Source organism: Miscanthus floridulus, unplaced genomic scaffold, assembly GCF_019320115.1.
Source record: "Miscanthus floridulus cultivar M001 unplaced genomic scaffold, ASM1932011v1 fs_363_1, whole genome shotgun sequence".
NCBI lineage: Eukaryota > Viridiplantae > Streptophyta > Magnoliopsida > Poales > Poaceae > Miscanthus > Miscanthus floridulus.
In genome coordinates, this window is record NW_027096638.1 from 11,426 (window position 1) to 34,080 (window position 22,655).

Consider the following 22,655-nt stretch of genomic DNA (forward strand, 5'->3'; position numbering starts at 1 on the left):
TAGCTAGTCCTACTTTGCCCAAGTCGTCCGCCATCTGGCAATCGCTCTACCACCGCCGCATCTACTTCTTCAAGACAAGCCACGCCAGCCGAAGGTGATCAAGGTGTCAAAGGAGATCAACCTCCTTCCATGCTAGCCGATAGAGACACTGATGGGGGTGAAGACCAACAAGTTCAGGGATGTCACCTGTGCAAGGTACAAGTCAGTCACACCTCATATGACCATAGATGGTGTTCGTGCTGCACCTGAGCAAGTCAAGATCGTGCCACCGAAGGAGAAGAAGAAGAGGGCACCACCCGCCGCCCTAGAGAATGATGAGGAGCGCCAATGGATGACCGTCACACTTCTAAATGACAAGATCAAAACCCTTACCGAGTATACCCATGCGTTGCCGCATAGGATCGATAAAGAGCATATCTATTGCAAGGATCTAGAATACGAGCTTACTATCCTCAGCCGCTATGTTGTTAACAAGGAAAAGTACCAAGATTGTGTAACACCCTAAAATTTGCCTATTTTGAAAATAGGATTAAAATGAATTATTTGTGAATTTTTGTGCACATAAAATGTAGGAAAATAAAAAATTTCATTAAATTAAAATTCATCATAAGGTTTAGCAACATGGATGTGCATACATGCCGATGCATTTGATTTATTTGGTTGAGTGGTTTTGATTTAAAATTCAAAATGGTTTGAATTGCTTTTGAAAAGAAATTAAACATGGCTATGAAACAAAAGAAAAGAAGGGAAAAGAAAATTTGAAAGTAAAAGAATTTAAAAGTTGTAAAAAATTATTTTTGGAAAACTGACCAAAATTTCTCATTTTTATTTGAGGGAAAAGTACATTTGAAACTCTATTTGAATTTGATTTAGTTCTGAAAACAAAATAGAAAAATGATTTGGAAAAATGGAAAGTCTTTTCCCACTCAATCTGGCCCGCTCAGTCTTCCCCGGTGGCCCATCTCTTTTTCTCTTACGAAGCCTACAACGCTACGTTGCCCGCTCCTGCTCCCGCAGGCCCATGCTGCATGCCCCGTGGCCTAGTCTCCCCAACCTTGCAGGCCAGCCCAGCCGAACGGTGCGTCCATGCCGTTCTCCTTTCTTTTCCCCCATGACGCTGACCAACTAGGCCTGCTGGTCAGGCGTTATCGTCTTCCTCCCGTCCTGAAGCCGGATTCCACTGCCGCCGCCATGGACCCCATGTTCGTCCCGTCTCCGCGTTGAGAGCCCCACGCCACCACGGCACCATCTTGCCGTGCCGCCCACATCGCTCCGCCCCTATAAATCCGGAGCCCTAGCGCCGCTTCGCCTGAGTCACAGCGCCGCCGTCGAGCTAGGAGTCCGCCGCTGCTCTGACTCCACCCTGGTTCCTTCCAATTTGGCGTGACCTCCACGCCAAGCTTCCTATAAAGCTCTGCGACCCCTCTGCATCCATCTGCGCCACCGCTCTAGTCTTGGCTTCGTGTTGCCACCACATTCGGATCTCTCTGAGCAGAGCATGTCCGGCTGCTGCCACAGAAGACGCCGTTCGCTGCTGTGCCGACATCCACAAGTTGCTGCCGAGCTTTGAGTATAGGTGAAGAAGCTACCAACGTCTTTCCCTCCTCTCTTTCTCTCTATGTTGTTCTCATCACCGCTGTGGTACGCAAGAAACCGTCGTCCTCCTCTTTGAGCCCCACGACGTCGCAAAGCCTTCTACGCCCGTGATAAACACCTAGGTGAGCACGCCATCCTTTGCTCTGTCTCCCGGTGCTCTTCATTTGGTTAACCATGGCCTCTGCGCTATTTTTACCGAGCTCCGGCGAGCTCTGGTCGTCATTGGCCATGGCGCCGCCGCCTGGAAACCGCACACCAGCGACCTCATCTACCCCTTTCACTCTCGGCCGTCCGATATTAGATGAACCGCCCAGTTTAGAACGAGTGTACCCTATCATAACCGGTGCATGGCATAGTCGTAGACCTCGCCTACCGGACGTGTCAGCTGGCCACGTAAGCCGGTCCACCACTGGTCCATTAGCTTGAACCAACCCCGTCCCACCACATGTGCACACATGGACGCCACGTCGACACCATCGCTTATTGCGCGACTATTTTGCTTAAGAGAACCCCTGTTCCATGGAAATCAACCTGCCATTCTCTTCCTTTTCAAAAGTAATTCGAAATATGCCCCTGATTCTTCTATTTTTAACCCTAGATTTTTCTAAAAATTATGTCCGGTCCACAGGACTGTTTTAATTCAGTTTTTAATTATTTTTAATATGAAATTGATTTCAAAATATTTACAAAATTGCCACTACCTTCTGTAGGCCATATTTTCTCTGTTTTAACTCCGATTTGACCCGTTCAACTTGCGTTAGGTTCATAATTTCATAATCTACATGTTTATCCTACTGTTAAATATATTTTCAACTTTTGAAATTTGAGGTTAGGTTTAATCTATTATTTTATTAAAGAAAATCTTGTTTAATTCATAACTTTTTTGTTATAGCTCCGATTAGCGTGCTTTTCGTGTCTGTGTGTTCATAGCAAGACATAGATTTGTTTTACAAATTTTTCATCTTGATTTTATGTTTGGTGCACTGTTCTAATTTAGAACTATTGTTTGCTTTGTGTATGATTGTATAGATGCTTGTGTGGTGCTTTATTATTTTGTCCAGTTGGTGAGATATACGTGGTGATAAAAAAGAAGAACGTTGAAGATTAAAGCTTACCGAAGGATCGGTGTTTTAAGGCAAGTATAATATGAGGCTCCTCGTTACCTATTCACTTTAATGCAATCTCAATTCATATGCATATGTTAATGAACTGCTTGGAGTCTACTTACCTTGATATTGATTATCCTGTCCTTGATATACCTATGGGTTTTGCATGTGGGTAGTATGCTCAGTATGCTTCAACTAATATTGATTAAAGAATACACTTAAAGGTATATGCAACATGGTATTAAAAGATGCTTTTTAGCAACATGGAACAAGGGGGCTAGAGCATTGGGCCTTTTCTTATGGTGCTCTAGTTTCTCTCCATAAGGACTCATCTTTAAGTGACAACCCAGGACTTATAGTACAACCATGAGGACTACATGGCTCTAGTCTTAGTCTAGTACCTTGCTCTTTCTAGTTTGTAAGAGTTTACCGAAAGGGCAAGAGGGGCATACCGGGCTGGGTATGGACCTCATCCCCAGGGTGTGTACTATGTTGTGTGTATCAGTGCCACTTTTGGAGATGACTCCATAACACTTGGGAGATGGAATCCTTAGCGACTGCTCCTTATTAGAATGACTAAGGAAAAGCTTCATAGTGTACCCTGCCTGCTCACCTTGAAAGTGTTTTGGGAGTAATTAACCCAGGCATATGGGCAACATGACTCATGATGAAAGTGTACAACCTCTGCAGAGTGTAAAACTGATATATCAGCCATGCTCACGGTCACAAGTGGCCTGGACCCTTACTGAATAGTTGGTTACTCGAATGGTTTGGGTTATGATTAAAATTGCTAATGTCTCTAATTATTCATATTTGAGAGCCTAAGCATAACTTAGCAACTTATGATTAATAATAAAATATGGCCAACTAAAAGTGCTTACCACAGTTCAACCATGTCAAGTCAAAGCCTACATCCCCTCATGTTATGCTTGCTAAACGGTAGTGGCCTACGCTTGTTTTATTTCAATACTTTGGCAAAATCCTGGATGGGTACCAGATGGAGATTCTTCAGTAGAGTTTTCCAAGAGGAATTAGGCTTGTGATCAACCAGTCAGTTATCCCTATGGAATTAGAGTCTTTACCCAAAGATCGGAGTTGTCTTTCTGCTATTTATACTCTGAGGTTATATTCTTTATACTAGTACATTTTATATTGAGCATTGTCTTTTGATATTACCTTTATTTGTAGCTATCTGTGAGATTTAACTTCCTAGGCTCACATATGGTGTGTATCTGGTCGTTGATGAATAAGGCATGTTTAGGTCGATTATTTAGTTTGTTTGCTTAGCTCAATTGTTAGGATGGTTAAAATTTGTGATAGGTAGTTTGTCTAGGTTGGATTGTAATAAAAGTGCCTTATGGTATCAATGAAATCTTATTGCTATTTTTTGCTCTCCATTTTTTCTAGTATATGTGTTTGTCTCCACATGTTGTGCATAAAGGTAAACAGGAAACAAGTGTGGGGGAAGCACACCGTGACAACAAAATGAGATCCAATTGTGAAAATCATGAATTTCAGAAAGCAACGGGACAAAAATCACGCTCGCCAAAGTTGGACTAAAATGGGCTCCATGGTAGGCTGCTCATTTGGCCCAACCCATCACCACCTTGCCTCGCGCTTCGTCCATGGTCAGGTTTGAGTCCCGTATGATCTATTTTCACATGTTTAGCTTTCTGTTTCGAACCGAATTGAAAATCCTTTGATAAAACAACTTTAAAACCTGAGGAAAGATTATTTCAATCATGACTTGAAGGATAGATTCACATAATACTTTTCCTAGAAGTCTTGCTACTATTAGGAACGTATTATTAGGGACCCCATGTTACTTAAGTTGTTGTGGAATGAGATATAGTAGAATAATGAGAACTTGATTCTTGATGTCTCGTTATTGAAGAATTTTATTTCCAAAACTCTAAAAAGAATAGCTACACCTCTCCTTTGTGGTAAAGCATTGTCCAAACAAGAGCCAAGTATGATATATAGACTAGGAAAACCTTCTACATATACTGCTTGTCATTGTATTGAGTTTGGTCCAACCTTGTGATCCTTGTTGAGAAACTTATCATGCTCTCAAGATCAAGATCACGTACACACCACATATATATGCTTCCAAATAGAAAGGTGAATTGTAGCTGTTAATCTAATGGTACTAACTGTCATGACGAGGCACACTCTATACACTGATCTATAATGAAATGGGTACCAAGTTAAGTGTTAAGTTTAAGTCTAAAGTTTAAAGTATAAGATGAGATCAAGGGGGAGAATGTTAGTATTGATCTCATCTGACTCAGTCCAACGATCGAGTCAGAGTCCTTGATTGCGCCCTGATCGGGGGCGCCCAACCCTACATGGTTGGTGGGCCCTCATTGCACAACGCTATAAAAGGGAGGTGGGAGCCATGGGGGCACGCATGCCAAGGTTCACCATGTCCCACTAAACCCACCTACAAACCCTACAGATCTAGGAAGCACTGAAGCGGCGGGAAGCACCGCCACTAACTCCGTGCTGCCACTCACTAGACTTTACTGCCAGGACGCTGCCATCATCGGACACCGTCACCATGGCCACCTCCTCCAAGCACGATGGTCAGCCACTTCTTTTCCCCTATCTCTCTCTCTAGTTCAAGTTCTAGGATGAACTACTTGTTTTCCTAAGAAGATACCCTCTGATCTACACCTAGGTGATCTTATGAAGTCTATTAGCTGGTCACTAGACATCGGCTTCATCCTCTTCGATGGGCACCTCTATACACCAGCAACATCACCACTACTTCTAGCCCTCATAGAAGCACTACTTTGGTGGTCGTGTCAACAACCTCAACTATCTAGCGTTTGGTTTCCATACCCCACCAATGACATGACACAAACCTATGGCACAACATCCAGCATATTGCTCACTCGCCCTTGGCCTAGGGGCACCCTGCTATCAGCAACGGTCACCTTCTTCGACAACATGGGTTGTCGATGCATGACAGTCAACAATGTCATCATCAACATCAACACCAACTCCCACGACCACTTGATCTCACTATATGACCTCAACGGTGTCGACTTCATGTTTGGCAAGATGCTCCTGACAAACACGCCCCATATGCATGTACCTTCTACCATCTGTCGTTGAGTGCCTAGCTACATCCTCCCCAACTCAGTCAATCAGATATGGGGTTTGGAGCAACCTCCACAGGGCATGCATCACTTCGACCTTGTTGCTAGCATCCCAAGGTCAACCCCCATATGAGCACAGCAGCAGCTCTTCCCTACGACGGCCATAGGAACTCACCACTATTGGTTCTACAGCTACATCGACGACCTCCAATACTGTTTTGAGTTCGCCATCGACCACGACCGCCACAATCTGCTATCCATGGGAGTTTTGCAAGGACATCTACTCGTTCATATTGAACAAGTCTCAAGAACACGTCCACCATCTCCTGGCATCGACGACTAGATGATGATTCGACACAAGGACGTGCTGAGTGGAGAAGGAGGGAGATGTCACACGTCCAATTGGGACCCCCATGTTAGCCCTAGCGGGCCGGTGGAAGCCTAGCAACCAGCCCTGGCCAACGCCAGGGGCACCCCATGCGCGGTAGGAGGGCACGCAGCCAGGGGGCAGGCCACCACCGCGCTCCACATTCTATATGGATTACGAATAAAGGAAGGTTTAGAATAAAAATAGGAAAAAAAGTAGAGAATTGTTTAGGAAAAGGAGTTGTGATTTTTTAGAAAATAGGAGAGAGTTTTTGCTTTAGGAAAGGAAGTCCAAATCTATAAGGACTCCTTCCATAGTTTTCTTGGTGTGCAAGTCCTATAGGGACTATAAACATAGGGGCATGGTAACTATTTCAATCCAAGCAAGAATAGAGCTTTGTTCTTTAAACCCTTACCCCTCCCACTCTGTCTCTCTCTCTCTCTCTCTACCACCCTCCTCTTGCCCACGCGCCCTCGCTGCCCTAACCTGCCCCTTGCCGACCACAGTAGCTGGCGTGGCTCTCTGCCACTGCCATCTAGCCCTCACACCGCCGCCCTCCCTGCCTTAGCTGCCCCTCAAAGTAGCCCCCTCCAAGTAGGACCATGACAGTTGCTAAACTGTTGTTGTAGGCTATTGTGGCTTGATGTTGAACCCTTAATTTGTGAATTGATGTACCCCTCTAGACGTGTGTTGTAAAGAGTTGGCTACATTGTATGTTAAGTAAACTTGTGTGAGCTATATGTGTGATTATTTGACATGATCCTAGATGAAGGATTACTAGAATAGATACCACAGGCGGTGTTACCAAGGAATGATCGGTTAAGTGCGAGCCAAGGGTGGCAGCTTTACTCGGTCAAGCAAATTGTAGATTTTCCGCACCACCTAGTACAAATATTGAGCCCTTGATGCTCAAGAACACGATCGAATCCTCACTATACGTAAGGAGCGCTGCCCCAAACCAATATAGATCCTAAGTCTCTGAGGGCTAAGGCATCCAAACTCCATGAATGATGATAAATTTACATGTTGATGGTACAAAACACCACCAGTCGATTTGTTGGACTGCATACCTCAGATGAGGTTCATGTGTTCTGATATCTAATAACATGTACAATAATAAGCATGCTGGTTGACAATATTATTGATGTTTACATGTGGCTGCGTACAGTCCAAGATATGTGGGAAGCACTAGAAGCCAAGTTAGGGGATTAATTCTAATGCTGGTAGAGAGTTGAATGTCATGGAGCAACTCTATGACTACAAGACGTTCGATGGTCATCCTGTAGTAGGGCAACCTCATAAAATTACAAATACTTGCAAACGAACTTGAGAACTTTGGATGTGTGCTGCCATATAAGTTTGTGGCAGAAGGCATTATTGCCAAGTTTTCACCTTCTTGGATGGATTTTGCTACTTCTCAAAAACATAAGAGACAGGAGTTTGGCGTTGTTGACCTAATTGGCTATTAGGCTGTTGAGGAGAAGGAGAGGAAAAGACTATCATGGCAAGAAGGTTAATTTGATGGGATTTCTAGCACCCATGTGGTGCAAAAGAAAAAAATCATCAAACTTCCCACAACCATGAGAAAAATAAGCAAGAGCTCAGACAATATGCACCTACCACTTTTAAGAAGAAAAAGAACAAGGAAAAGGGGAACTGCTACATTTGCGACAAGCATGGTTATTGGGCGAGTGAGTGTGAGGACTACAAATTGAAATAGAACAAAAAGTCTGCATATGTGGTGTTAGTATGACTTAATGAGGAACATCTAAGTACATGGCACCATGGAACGTTTTAGTTTCTCAACAGAATCGCTGCCAAAGAGTATGAGATGTTTCAGATTCTCAAGGAGAAACGGTTGGAACCAATTCTCATTTTTGTACTAGCAAAAAAGAAACAGCCAGACCCTAGTTTCCCCTAATTCTAGTTCAAGTTTCAAAGAATCTAGCCAGGTAGCCAAATGATTCCGCAAAATATTTCTTAATCGCCAGAGAAACATTTCCACAGAGAATCTGAATCCGAAATATTTCTGTGAGAATCTGGAGAGATCACCTTATCACTTTGAGATAAACCGGTAACAAACGGAAATGCCACAAGCACAAAATATGTTACCTATACACACTAAATTTCTCCGCCACTAGACTGATTGTCCTGTATCACCATCATGCCATCCTTGATCATGGCAACCTAAGACTGGATGCTGCTAATCACTACCTCAGATCTTCATATCACTGCCGGTTCAACCCTCCCCCCCCCCCCTCACTGCCAGATTGTGAACCGGCACAACCAAACCGACAGTGATGGGGGTACACATCAGTGCCGGTTATTATAAACCAGCAGTGATCACAATGTTCACTGCCGGTTCGTTACAACCCATTACACATATTGTGTGGTATTAATTTTCTCTCATTCTACATGGAGAGAGGTGACAATTGTACAACCCAAATCGTCTACTATTTCATTATTTCCAAATAAAATGGACACCCATCAGATAAATTTCGGACTGAATTTGAATCTCAAAAGGTGTATCACAAATTAGCCAAATATTAAAGCCACATGAAATCATCAGCTCCTCTATACGGTCACCAAATCCAAATGAAACCAAAGATTATAAGAAGTAAAAGATTGAATTCTCGTTTCTTATCTTACTTACCATGTGGTCGTTGTAAAAGCAGAGAGCTGCTCTTGCTACAATCTGGATTGCATGTTGTGCTCTGTGCGTCAAAAATAACTAGACAGTAAGCCATTTGTAAACTACACCAACCAAAAACTCAGTACAGCTTATGCTTGCTTTGTCACCTTTGCTTGAAGGAATGGTCACGCACAAGATAACAGCAGCCATGTGCAGTAATAACATGATAGGATGAAAGGTGAGCCATTAACAGAGAAGCAACAAGAGGGAATCCCTGCCTCTTGCAGAAAAGTTTATGTTGTGGCCAATAGCAATTTCTCTGCACCAATTACAAAAACATATCAACCAAGGAAGTACTTGTTAACCCTTTGGCACCACGTAGATACATCTTCTAAAAATATTAAATAATACTGTCTGGGCAAATGGGCATAAAATATTCGCCTTTGTGTTCCTTGATTCACCAAGTAGAACACAACAACAAAACGGTGTAACCATAAAGACCTGAGCAGTGAGGACATGAAGCAATAACCATAAGGAGATCGATGCTACTGTGTGGGCAAATCGGCATAAAATATTCCCCTTTACAAAGGGTGCAGGAGCACGGGCACGTTTGTAGTAATATCAACTTGCAAAGTAGGGCATGTGTTATTGCTATAACTACAGCACTTGCAGTTCCCAAATCTTGGAAAATAATTCAATTTGTGTTCCTTGTTAACTCAAATTTATTTAGTTAGTGAACCTCAAATATTTCAAAACTTTGATAAGGCTGCAGCATGATATGCAGGTTTCATTTTAACTTACATAATTAAATATAGTAAAATTGAAGTTATTCAGTTTTAATTTGAATTATGCCAAAAAAATATGTATAAGTTGAGTGACTCAAAATTTCTCAGTTACCCATGGCCAATTCATGCGAATCAAAATGACATCCAACACTACTGAATTCACCTGCTAGTGTTTCCATGTCATATTCGAATGGTGTGAATCCTGTCTAAATACTAATGAAGAAATCACATCTGTCTATTCCAATTTAAACTACTTCAACATGCGGAGCTGCTAAGGTAGCAGCCTAGACACTTGGGAGATGTAGTGCTTTAGTCCTGCCTGAGGTCCACCTTTTCCTCTTCAAAGTTCTGTTCACTGTATCTAGAGTTGCAGTTTTTGTGGATCCAAGAATTGATTTAAAGGAACTAAATCTATACGGTGAAGAAAAAGGGACACTGATACTCCAACAAGAGAACTAACTAAAGATTGATACGCTCACTTCTAATACCTTCTAGCCAACACTTTGGCCAAGTCATGTTATTAGCAGTTAGCTTATTACTCCTTAATTCTATTGTTAGAGTATTAGTTGTCCCTTTTTCTTGACTATCTGGATTTTGATACCTTTGAATCAGCTATTGGATCACCAAAAGTTTCAACTCCATATATAAGATCGGTGACAAGAACCTTCAAGCGAGCATGGTGGACAGGCAGCACTACCACTACATCTCCCAACTGTCTCGGCAGCTAACTTAGCAGCTTCCTATGTCGGAGATGTGATTTTTTCATTAGTAGTTAGAATTGATTCACCACTTGAATATGATGTAGAAAAATCATTAGATGAACTTATCAGTGGAATGTCATCCCTATGGTGTTGAATGTCAATTTGATTTGCATGAAATGGGGATGGGTCAATGAGAAGTCTTGACTCACCCAAGTCTGCCATATTTTTTTGCCCTAATTCAAACTTGAATAACTTTGATTTTATAACATTTGATGATATAGTTACAGTTAAAGTATAACACCAGCCTGCATATGAAGCCACAATGCTACCAAAGTCTAGAAACATTTGATTCTCATTAACTTGCTAACTTGGAGCTAAGAACAAAAGCAAATTGAATTATTATCCCAAGACTTGGAACTGCAAGTGCTCTCCTCGTACCAATAACACATGGCCTACTTTGGAATTAGATATTTCAAAATACACTTGACCTGATGTATATAAAAAAACGGAACGTTGCACTTTATATAGTGTGCACGTGTCGAGTTCTGTGGAAATTTCTTTTCAATTGCTAACTAATTTAGATGGGAGAAAATGCATCTGGGAAGGGCTAGCAGCAGCCCCGCCACATCAATCCCTCTAGTGTGACAAACGGGTTAGATATAAAAATAATGCATGTGGAGTAGTACAGTTGTCTTACCACGCCACGCAGACTAGTGTGGCCAAATGGGTTAGATCTAAAGTTACTTTTAGGCCTGGTTGTTTTCAAAATATTATTTACAAAGGGTTAAAAATAAAAGTTTCTTCATGCCATTATGGATAGAAATATATGCTACTAGCTGGAGGTGTTAAATAGCAAGCGATCCTCCTCGTTGCATGGTATTCCCATGCTAGTCCATGGCTTGTTAACCTCTCTCCATTCCTGCGTCAACCAATGGATGTGGAGGGCTCTCCAAAATTTGCTGAGGTCTAACATGTTAAGGCCACCTAGGTCCTTTTTGCATGGCTGCTTGCTCACTAATTGGCCAGGCAACAACCCCTTTGCATTTTCTTCACTTTTCCAAATGAAGGGGTGGTGAATCTTATCAATTTGATTTTTCGCCCATGCTACCGGCGGGAAAATCACTGGGTGGTAGGTTCACATGGTGGCGAGCACAAAAGTTACTAGGGGGAGGCATCCAGCTTGGTTCAATAACCTACCTTTATAGCCCGACACATGTTGACCAATCTTTTCGACTAGTGGCTGCATATGAACCTTGTGCACAGAGCACGTGTGGAGTTGGAGTCCTAGATAGCGGCATGGGAAAGGGCGGAGTAAATTCAATAGGTCAATGTTTTCACACTTGATCAAGTGTATGGAGTTTTTTCTCAAAGTTGGTGACCTGCCCATTGATGCAACAGAACGTGTGAAGTATGTCTATGATTGCTTGAAAGTCAGCTTGGTTATGGTTGCTGAAAATTCTCCACATCATCCACATATAGAGAGGTCCACAATTTCACCATTGCAAGTGGAAGTAGTGTTAACCTTGCCGTGTTGCATGGTCAAGTATCTTTTTGTAACGGTTCGATATCAAGGATGAAAATCAAAGGTGACAAAGGGTCACCCTAACAAACTCCTTACTTGTGGCTAAAGAAGCCGCACAACTTTCCATTAAGGAGAGCACTTGATGTTGTTGTTAGAAAAATGGTTAGGTATCCAAGTGAGCCATCAAGCCCCAAACACAAAGCAATCACTACACCACAAGACCAAGTTTAGCGAGGGACAGTCTGACGCTAAAAGCGGCTACAGTGACAGACAGTCTGACGCTAAAAAGTTATAGCGACAGACTTCTGTAGACGCTGTAAGTCCTGTCGCTAAACATCTTTAGCGTCAGACAATACTTTTAGCGTCAGACAGTCCGTTGCCCTGAATTTTTTAGCGACAGATAGTCTGCTGCTACTCTTTAGCGACAGATTGCCTCCCAGTACTCTATAGCGACAGACAATTTGAAGTTACAAATGTTTTTAGCGACAGATGGTTTGACGAGATCATGTAAATGCATTTAAAAAAAAATAAAAGGCCATTTGGTTGCAAATTAATACAAAAGTAACATCATTGTGCACGTTTCTCATACAAATAGATTCATTCATGACCAAGTCCAAACAGTCACTAAGACATACATATATGGTCAGCCATTACAAACATGAATCAATGATTCATCAATGATAAGTCTACAGTATCAGCTACATGTATCCAAATGAGATTGACTAGCACCTCATTGGCAATGCAGAAAATATGAGTGGATCCACTACAACTACTGTCCACTACAAACCTCATTGGCTCCAGTAGTATCATCAACATGAAGCTCTAAGAGAACATCTATTTTTCCTTGCATCTGGGTTTGTGCAACATCTGCTAGGGATACTTCAAATGCTTGCTTTGAACCAACCATAAAGGTTAGCATGTTTCCTACAGAGGCAAGGGTAACAAACATTAAAATCAAACTGAACATATGTTAAAAGGGGTCCCATGTACTAGTGAAGTACTTGAACTGAAACAGTCAAGTACACTCAAGGTTCAAGCAAACAAATGAAAATATTAGCAGCCAAGAAATGAGCAGAAAATAGAAGATAATAGCAATCTTCAGTTTCAGTTCAGGCAAATCATTCTGGGAACTGGTGACCAAACATATAGTGATCATATTGCAAGCAACAACTAGTACTCAGCATTATGTAATAGCATTAAGTAATAACCAAACAGAGAGTGACCAGCATATTAATTTCTCAGTTCAGTCCTACCACATAATAATAGTAGCTTGAGTAATAGCAGTACTAGTCCTTAAAATTACAGCAACTGCTTCTTACTGAAACCTGAAATTCGGCAAGTGATCAACATATTAATTTCCTACTTAAACCTAAAATGAAGGGCACTGTGTTGGGTTCAAGAGGCAACACTCACAAATCTAGATCAGCAGTATGGCAAAGGAGGCAGCACTAATGAAAAAACAGTACAGTAATGCTCATTCAGCATTTGCCTTGATTTAGGTTTGGATCATAAATTGTATCGAACCTCTATTGAAAATGAGCAAAACATGAAATGGGAGGTACACAGAGAAGAAAAAAAGCAATTTACATGCAGATGTAATCCTACCATAACTAACAATCTCTAGGAACTGTCCAGAGAGAATTCTTACAAGTGAAGATTAAGGCACTACACCTAAAGCACATATCGAACTGCTCAAGGTTTAATCAACAGATGAAAAACATATACTGATTATGTGGACAGCTATGGCCACCTATTCCTTGTTGCTAAAACTGGGAGTGAGTGACAAGGACAATGGCAGTTGAGACAGGAATGCCATTACCAAGGCAGGTAACATACTAACAGCAGGCTGACAGTTCACTCTGTTGCGAGAAGAGCGTGGCATTGGCAGCCATCCTGACAGTGACAGAAGCCACACGGCTGGTGGCTGAGGTGGAAGATAGAGATCACTGAGGGTGCTAAAGAAACTGTGTAGGTTTACTAGGAGGAAAGTTTCTATATGAAGGTTTGAACTGTACATTCATTAATTCAAGTGAGCATTTAAGACATATACTAGAAACTGTGTAATAACTGACATCATGAGTAATCACAAAGAAACCATCCGTAAGTATTTTATTATAGAGTTGTTATTCCATCTCTTTCCTGCTCTGCAGGAGAAGATACTGAATAATTTACTTTTCTGTGCAAGTTAGTTTTCTAGGTTAACGCTCGCAACCAGTGGCTGGCGTTTTAAGAGAACTTTATTTATAGCACTGTTTTGTTTGGTCTTGGCTGAAGCTACTCTTTTGCCTCTTCTCCGCAATCTAGCATTGAGAGTTTAGAACCCTTCTTGCCTCTTCTCCACAATCTAGCAGGAGAGTTTACAACCCTTCTTCTGTGGGTTTGGTGGATATTTGTCAAGAAGTAGTCTCATGTGTGGTAGGAAATTTTTCTTTCCTGAGCTTGTTTATTTAGAGATTTCAACTTTCTGAGGTTGTATTCCATTTTTCTTCCAATTTTAATTCTCTTATTTCCAGAAAAATGTTTAAAGGCATAATGCTCATACCCTGCTGTTTGTACTCCTCAAGTGTTGGGTGGGTTTATGTTGCCCTCTTAGGTAGCGTGATCATTTGACTTTATGTGTTTTTCCATTGCTCCCATCCAGAACAATAATATTTATTTAAACTACATAAAAATAAAGTGTGCTATTGTTGACAAAAAAATAACCAACACCAATTAAGAAAATATTTACTTATTGCTTTAGCTTACAGTAATCGGCCTGGTTATTACCAAAATTACTATAGGCGTATGAAATGTGGACCAGATTATTGTGCAAGCCATAAAGACTGGTGAATGTAGCATCAAACTCAAAGAACTAAGTAGGTAAACAGAAAAATGAGTAAAGCATGGGTCGAATTGCGGCTTAAAGGACCTTCAAGAGAGGCAGATCGATTGTTTGCCTCATTTCATATAAAAACTTCAGCCCTATCAAGCTTCATATTCATAACTACCAAAACAGCCACCAACAAAGCAGATCAAAACAATTGATCCCTAACTGATAGTTACAAGTGAAATATAACAAATATCCATATTTTGTCATTCATCATATAATACATGTGAAATTAATAGAAATTAAAATAATTAGGGACAAACCTGGCAAGCTACTAGGGGCAGGAGCAGTTAGTTTTCCAAAAGCCAATCTTTTCATTGTGATGGTCATAGGTCACAGTGTATTACGAACAATGATGCCTGCCATTAAGGTCATTACTTTAGCTACTCAAAATGGCTAAGTTTCTAAATGCATAAAATAATAAACTGTTGTCATGATCTTGTAATAGAAACAGACTATTTTTACTACAGCCTTTGAATGAATCAAGAAAATCAAGAACCTTTCATTCAGACAATTGTTATAGCCAAGGAAACATATTTAAATAAACAGACCTCATAGCAACAAAAAGAACAAGCAAAAGAATCTGTAGACCTCATAGCACATAGTAACAACTAACAACAGACTCGTGTTTTTCTTCACCATTATGGAGGGAGGGAGGGAGGGAGATTTCTATATCCTAAATCATTTTAGTTCACAATTTCTCCTACCCAGAATAAATAATTTTCAGGTGTAAGTGAGAGCTTCTGTCCATTTCCAAATACCAACAACAACAAAGCCTTTTAGTCCCTAGCAAATTATGACTTGGGGTAGGCAAGAGTTGAAATCCACCATGAGCCACCAATGAAAAGGGAAAAGAAAGTATATATATATAGTACAGGGCATCAATATTAGATATATTAATAGGGGATATGACATGCAAAACCAAACAAAACAAAAAGGAATTGTAGGTGCACCAGTCAACAGTGTCCTGGTAATCCAGAAGTTCGTTTGTAGAGCAACAGCCAAGAGAATAAGAGAAAAAGGAGGGATACAGTTATTAGCTAATGGACATGAAAAGGCGTCAAGGAGAAAAAGCAGGTTGTGCTAAAGTAGAAGTTTGATTCTATCTAGGGAAGTGTAAATTTATCTAGGTGTCATTAAGATGCTTAACTTCTTTTATGCAAGGCGGAAAAGTTAAAAAAATGGCACTAGTGCAGTTTTAGCCACAAATACTATTGATAGCTTCTGAAGTTAGGCTGCCTTTTTTACATGGTACATTGCAAAAACTGAACTCCAAGCAAATTGATGTCACATGAAGGAAAAATAACTACAATAGAACAAATATCAAACGGAAAAGGTATGGACGTGTAAATAGCTTATAGCATCTCTAAAAGCCACGAAAGCTTGCTCCGGCAAATAAGCATATGTGGTCCCACTATCCAAAACAGTCCCATGCTTGCTGTCGAAGATCCTTGAATCTACCCGCAGTGCCTTTCCAGCAACATGTATTTCCTTTAACTCAATGTTGTAATATGGACTGTTGCCAATTTAAGATTAGCTAATAAAAATATGTACCACAAAAAGAATAAGGATCGGTTATCATATAGGAAACCATACATTACCTGCGGAGAGGGTCTGAATGTGAAAAAACCATGTCAGAAGGAGCAGGCACTCCACCAAGCACCATAGCACCACCACCAATATCCATACCGCCATAGCACAATGAGAATGAATCGCTTATGACACCCTTTTCAACAAGCTGATCCATTATGCTAAGTTGACCACGACTGAGGCCCATTATACCATCAGCACTAAAAAGGTCTAGACATGTGCCTATACATGTGTTGTTTCCCAAAAACGGGTGCGCCATTAGAACAAGTTGATGAAGGATTAGTAGGCCTCCTGGTTCCTGAAAATTCATGAGCACCAGCCATCAGCTAAGGTGCCTGCAGCCTGCTGATATACAAAAGGCTTTCCCAATAAGAACTCATTTTATAATAAGAACTACTAGAAGCTCCTAGCAACAACAGTACTAACTTTTCAAGGTACTATCATTAAACATTATTGACACTATTCAGAACCTAACCTAACTGCTTGAGTTTGCTGGCAATAAGAAGCAGCAAGAGTAGTCTACGGATTTTAAGTTGCATCATTGTCAGACATCAATACTCAGATTAGCTATTGGGAAACAATGTCTAATTCCAAAAGACACTTAAGAAAGCACATATCATCTAAGTACGAGAGAGAAAAACATAAAGCAGAAGGTAAAAGTAACCATTGACAATTACAATATAGGATCTTGTGCATCTAAAAAGACAATGGATTGTAAGTCAAGAAGACAATTCTGGTTTGCAAATGACAAGAAGACAACCATATGACCGCATGCGACCTCTGAACTATGAGAAAGAACAGAGAAGACCAATCTTGGAATGCAATTACTTAGATAACAAAGGTTTCGGGACAATTACTTTGAACATTAATTCGCTATTTTTTCATTTAAATTCAACAATATTGTTCAATCTGACAGGTCTGACATGGTCTGCAGTTCTGAAAACATCTAAGCTGTTGATTTGAAACATACTGTATTGCCAATTTACTAATTCTAGAGAATGGCAGTGTGACTATTATAAATTATCACACTGTATTGCCAAATAACACAGAATTTTCAGCGTACATCGGAACATATATACACACACACACACATAACTCTAACCCTAGATCTTCTAAACACAGCACCTAAACATCCATACATACACAATACTCATCCATAGGAACATATGTACACACATCTGAGGCAGAAAATGGCTCACCGTGGACATGCATATCAGATCTGCAGACCGCACGAGATGGAGGAGCAACTAGAACGACTGGACGACGTAGATCGGGCGGAGACGACATGGATCGAGCCCGCATCCAGGCCCATCCTGGCCCGGGACGAGTGTGGTGTTGAGCCGCTGCTGCAGTCGACCCGCGCGGCGGCGCTCGGCCTTCAGCCAGCTCGCCCAGCCTGGGGACGACGGCGCTGGCCAGCCGGCTAGCGGGCCATGGCGCGGCGGTGGCGGCATGACAGGCATGGCTCTCGGTCGCCCTATCCCAGAGCGCATGGCCCTGCCACAAGGAGCCGAGGGGGTGGGGGAGGGGGGGGTTGAGCAGGGCCCTGCGCAGGTGAGGAGGATGCGGAGGGAGCCGGCGTTGGCGCTTCTGGAGGAGGCGCGAGAAGAGAGCGCACGCTAGGGAGAAGAAGACCGAGGGGAGAGAGCGAGAGCCGCGTCGGGCTTCTGGGGAGAGACGCTGAGCGCCCGAGCTACCGAAGGGATAAGGAGCGTGGCTTGTGCGTTCTGTTTTTATTTTTTTTTCTTGTTTGGGTTGGTGTGCGTTATATTTTTCTTTTCTTAGCCAGCGGTGTGGTGGGGCCCACTTATTTTTGGCGACAGATAGAGTGCCGGTATACTTATTTTTAGCGACAGATAGTTCAACGTTAAATATCAATATCTATAGCGACAGACAACAAATCGCTAAATGAGGATTTAGCGTCAGATGGTCTCTGAGTTATCTTTAGCGTCAGATCATCCATCGTCAAATATAATTTTTAGCGTCAGATGTCTGACGGTGAAGCGGTGTTGTGGTGTAGTGAATTGCAAGATATTGAATAAGTAGCTTCAATTTATGGTCATGATGGCTTTTTGAATATCAAACTTTAAGAGGATTGGTATTGTTATCTTGTGTTGTCTTCATACCACATTTTGGATGTACATGAAGTTTTATTGAATGAACTGTCACTTGATGAAAATGCCCCATATGTTTGACGTTTGATTTCTTTGGCAATAGGATATGTTGGTCACTGATGTGTTTGGAGATGGTTGAACACAGCCATGAGGTCCTCTTTAATGATCTCCTAACATTCTCCGAAGAATATGCCCTGAAATTAAACCATCCGTGATGGGCGCCTTATCTCTTGGCATAAACAGAATTGTCTCATTAATTTCCTCTTATGAGAATCGTATCTCAAGGGAGGATAGATCATGTTGTTGGTATCCCAGGGAAACCCAATTAAAGGCATGTACCATGTTTGTGGAGGTGCCTAGGTGTTGTTGGAAGTGATCAACAACCACCTTCTCTTTGTCCTCATGGTTCATAGGCATTGAATGTGATGTTTCCTCACTCTTGAGTTTGCTCAAAGTTGAGGTGAGCTTTGTGTTGGTGTCTCCACTCTCCACAATGGATTTAGGTGAAACAAAAGCTTTGCTAGAATTCTGATTGCTCATTAAGGTAAGGCCCACTGACCGTGTGTGGCTTCAACTGCTTGAGCGGGTCAAGTTCATCACTGGTGAGTGATCTATCCTCTCAAAAAGTTTCATGGCATATGATGAATTCCTTCACTATGGCTACTTGTATCTTGTGTTACCAATTCTTGTCTTACACCACCTCTTAATCTTGGATAGGTCAACTTCCTCATACGTGAGTGATTTAATGGCTTACCGCTTACACCATGCTTCTTGAAACACCTCTTGAAGCCCTCCATATGCATCCAGAAATTCTCCATATGCACAAAAGAAAACTCTAGAAGGACTATGAGATGCCAAGGGAAGAGGGAGGTCATCGAATGGCTTGCATGAGTAGCTAGTGATGGAGGTACCCCATTTTTATATTCTCAGAACTACTTCCTCAACTCCTCAAGATTCTCAACATGGCTTGGCACAAGGATGGTGGACCCAACTGTCAGGGCAAGCATGTTGCTACATACATAGAGATTTGTTCCCTTGGCACATGGGCTTCTCATTGGCCCAGAGAAAGAGATGTTGGACATGTAAACCATGTTGTGTAGCAGTGGTCATGTTCATGACAAGGATGCAGCAAAGAGATAGATGTATCTAGATAGTACCATTATAGTGAGGTTGTTCTTGAATGGTGTGGTCTGCATAAATGGTTCCTCAATGATGGTAATGTCCAAATGCATCGTCCTCTTCCTAGTGGCCACGAAACTGTTATGTAGAATGGCTTCCAGATCGAGCAGTCTCCTTCCACGCAACAAAGCCTGAGTTTTATGGAACGGAATATCCATCCGCTGAATTTGTCACACCATGATGGTCGGGGCAACCTCCTGCTTGCAGATCTATGCACCGAGGATCTCTCTATCATATCAAGGATGAGGTTCCGAAAGTCACTTAGTCATGCCGCTACAACTGGCTCCACACGGGTGAGCCCTGCCATGGCCTCCATCTCCACTTAGCCTCCACAACATCATATATAGGCCTTCGAGAGTTGCCCCCACCCCATGTTTTCACAAAGGTTGTCGTGTCTTTCTACAACATCCTTTGCTACGAAGTTCCCTCATATGATCCTTTGCTACGAAGTTCCCTCGTATGATCCTAAAGAAGACCGGCAATAGCATGTTGCATACAAGAAGACCTGGATCTCCCTGATGGCTTAAGGATTTGCCAGCAACAATGGCGAGACCACGCCCACCCCTATTAGGCCCATTTACTTGGTGGTCCGTGCAGCCATGAGCACCACTGCATCCTCGTACCAGTGGTGGTCCAACATGATGCAGAGCACAGTTAGCATCTCAGCTCGGTGCAAAATCACGCCACCATCAGCCACATACCCTCACCATGCCTGACTTAGGGCCTGTTTGGATTCACTAGTGCTAGTGGTTAGCAACTAAAATTAGTAGTAGTGGATTCAAACAGAAATGCTAATAGACCAACGAACTATTAGCTAGAGGGTTACTGACTATTTGCACTAGTAGGTTTGGGGCTGCTAATAGGTGTCAACCATCTATCAGTTACTTATTAGTATTTGGATCCAAACAGACCTGCTAATAATTAGTTTGCTAATTATATATCGCACTAGTGCATCCCCAACAGCGCTGCTACTTCAGCACCGCTACATTCCTGCTCTCCTGGTCTACTCCAAAGGATGCGGCCCTGGAGCTGTACCAGATGTTTGTTTCAACGCCGCCATTGCCTCTACATGCTTAAGAGTTTATCTCTAGATAAGCACCTACAATTCTAAGCATGATTGGGTTCTGGTAATACAGTGACAGGAAGGATGCTACTGAGCACTCAAACAATGGAAAGACGGCGATGAAAACTAAGAAGCGTTGATGAAGTGCTTGAATATCCAGCAGTAGAGAACCTGGATTTCCAACTCGGGAAGGTGCTTAGTGGCTTAGTGCTTTGCATATTGACGGCATAAATTTCCTGATAGCGTTTTTTTTTTGCATGGATTCATTATTGTTGTCCAAAAGTCACCCTTCCATCCATGGACCATGGATGATGTGCATCACAAGGTCGATAGTGCGAAGGCTCACTGCTCAATTAGACTGTATGGTGGGGCCACGGGAAGCGAAGCTGTGTACACTATATATATTGGACTTATTCATAAAGTTTGCCTGCATGATGATTGCAAGCACCATATGCATATGGCAAACACCAGTTCAGTAAAACATTGCGATCAAAAGCAGTGTCAATTCTATCGGTGCAAACTACAAAGTCATCAATCAGAAAATTCAAACCATTTTAGCGTGAAACACGTGTTTTGGCTAATGGACCGTTAAATAGGTGCATGAAGGATTTGCGGCTGTTTTTTGCATGATTAGCAACCCAACTAAATGCACTAATTAAGTCAAGAAGGGCAATGCATTTTAAGTTTTATTTGTTTGCAAGGCTGGGAGCATCCTGTTGTGGCTAGATTGGTAAATCACTAGAAATGCATATATATAAACTTATGTTGAAGTTATTTTTTTCCTTTTTTTAAGAAATAGGATTGCCCCGGTTAGATATGTATATAGACTTTTTGTTAAAAAAGACAGGTTATATACAAGTAAAAAGGATGAAAATAAGAGAGAAAGACAAGAATATTGTAGAAATTCTAGCTAGATGAAATAACTCTAATTTGCTCGAAGCATAAACATGGCAAAAGTTAGCAAGGATGCATATGCACAACTGATTTGCAATTTGTGGGGGTATGGCCCCCAAGACATGGGCCGCACCATCAGAGGTGGCCCGGCCCACAAGATCAAGGCATACACGGCGCTGCTCGACGTGCACCGCAAGACATTGTATAGTACCAAATATGCTACCTTACTTGTAACCCTACCTCCTTCAGAGTATATAAGGAGAGGTAGGGGTCCCCTAGCAGAGGAGGATCTATCAGATCTCATTTACACACAGCAATACAATCAGACGCAGGACGTAGGTATTACGCCTTCATGGCAGCCAAACCTGGATAAAACCTCGTGTCTGTCTTGCGTCACCATCTCGTTCGTAGCTTGCGCACCTGTCTGCCGATAATCTACTACCTTGAGCATACCCCTAGGTAGACTGCCGACCATATTTCGTCGACAGTGGCGCGCTAGGTAGGGGGTGTGCGTACTGCTCCCTAGACGAACAAGATGGTCATCATCCCCGGTTCCATGGCTACGCCGAACGGCCTCACGTTCACCATCGGCCAGATCACCTGGACCACTGGCTCCGACAACTTCATCGCCATGACCACGGAGGAGGCGCAGATCCAATCTACGTCGACCACTGCTTCACCAGCATCAGCTACGGCTCCGACCACGTTGGATCTAGCTCCGGCCACACCAGCATCGTCTTCAGCCACGCCGACAACCCGTCGTTCGCTTCCTCGCTACAAAGTGAGGCAGATCGACAACACCGACCTGCTCGACTCCATCAATCAGGTCGGCACCAAGCTTGCTGAAACCCTAGCTCTGGTAGATTCAATTCAAAATCAACCTACCGAGCAGGTAACCACTACCCACAATAGATCTACACGACCAGCTTGAGCCAGTCATCCTGCATGACTCAGTACAGATCTCGTGGTCACGTCTACTCCTGAAGGGCGCTCCGTTCGTCGCCGACCAGCCCCCGCAACGGGTCTCTGGCTCTCCGAGTGCGAAGCCTTGATGGAGAATTACCAGGCTCAGCCCTACGGCCTACGAAACACTGCTTCCAACCACTCGTACAGGCTGCCGTTGAGGAGGTGCTCGA

The 22,655-nt window shown here is 42.4% G+C and overlaps 1 long non-coding RNA gene across 1 annotated transcript; it reads right to left on the bottom strand.

Annotated features, from left to right (window-relative positions):
* Positions 1-16,069: 16,069 nt before the first annotated feature.
* LOC136531482 (uncharacterized) lies at positions 16,070-17,580 on the bottom strand. The gene is made up of 3 exons (XR_010778036.1): positions 17,469-17,580; positions 16,281-16,567; positions 16,070-16,195 (listed from the first exon to the last, which is right to left on the bottom strand). It is a non-coding gene; the product is annotated as an uncharacterized lncRNA (long non-coding RNA).
* Positions 17,581-22,655: the final 5,075 nt, after the last annotated feature.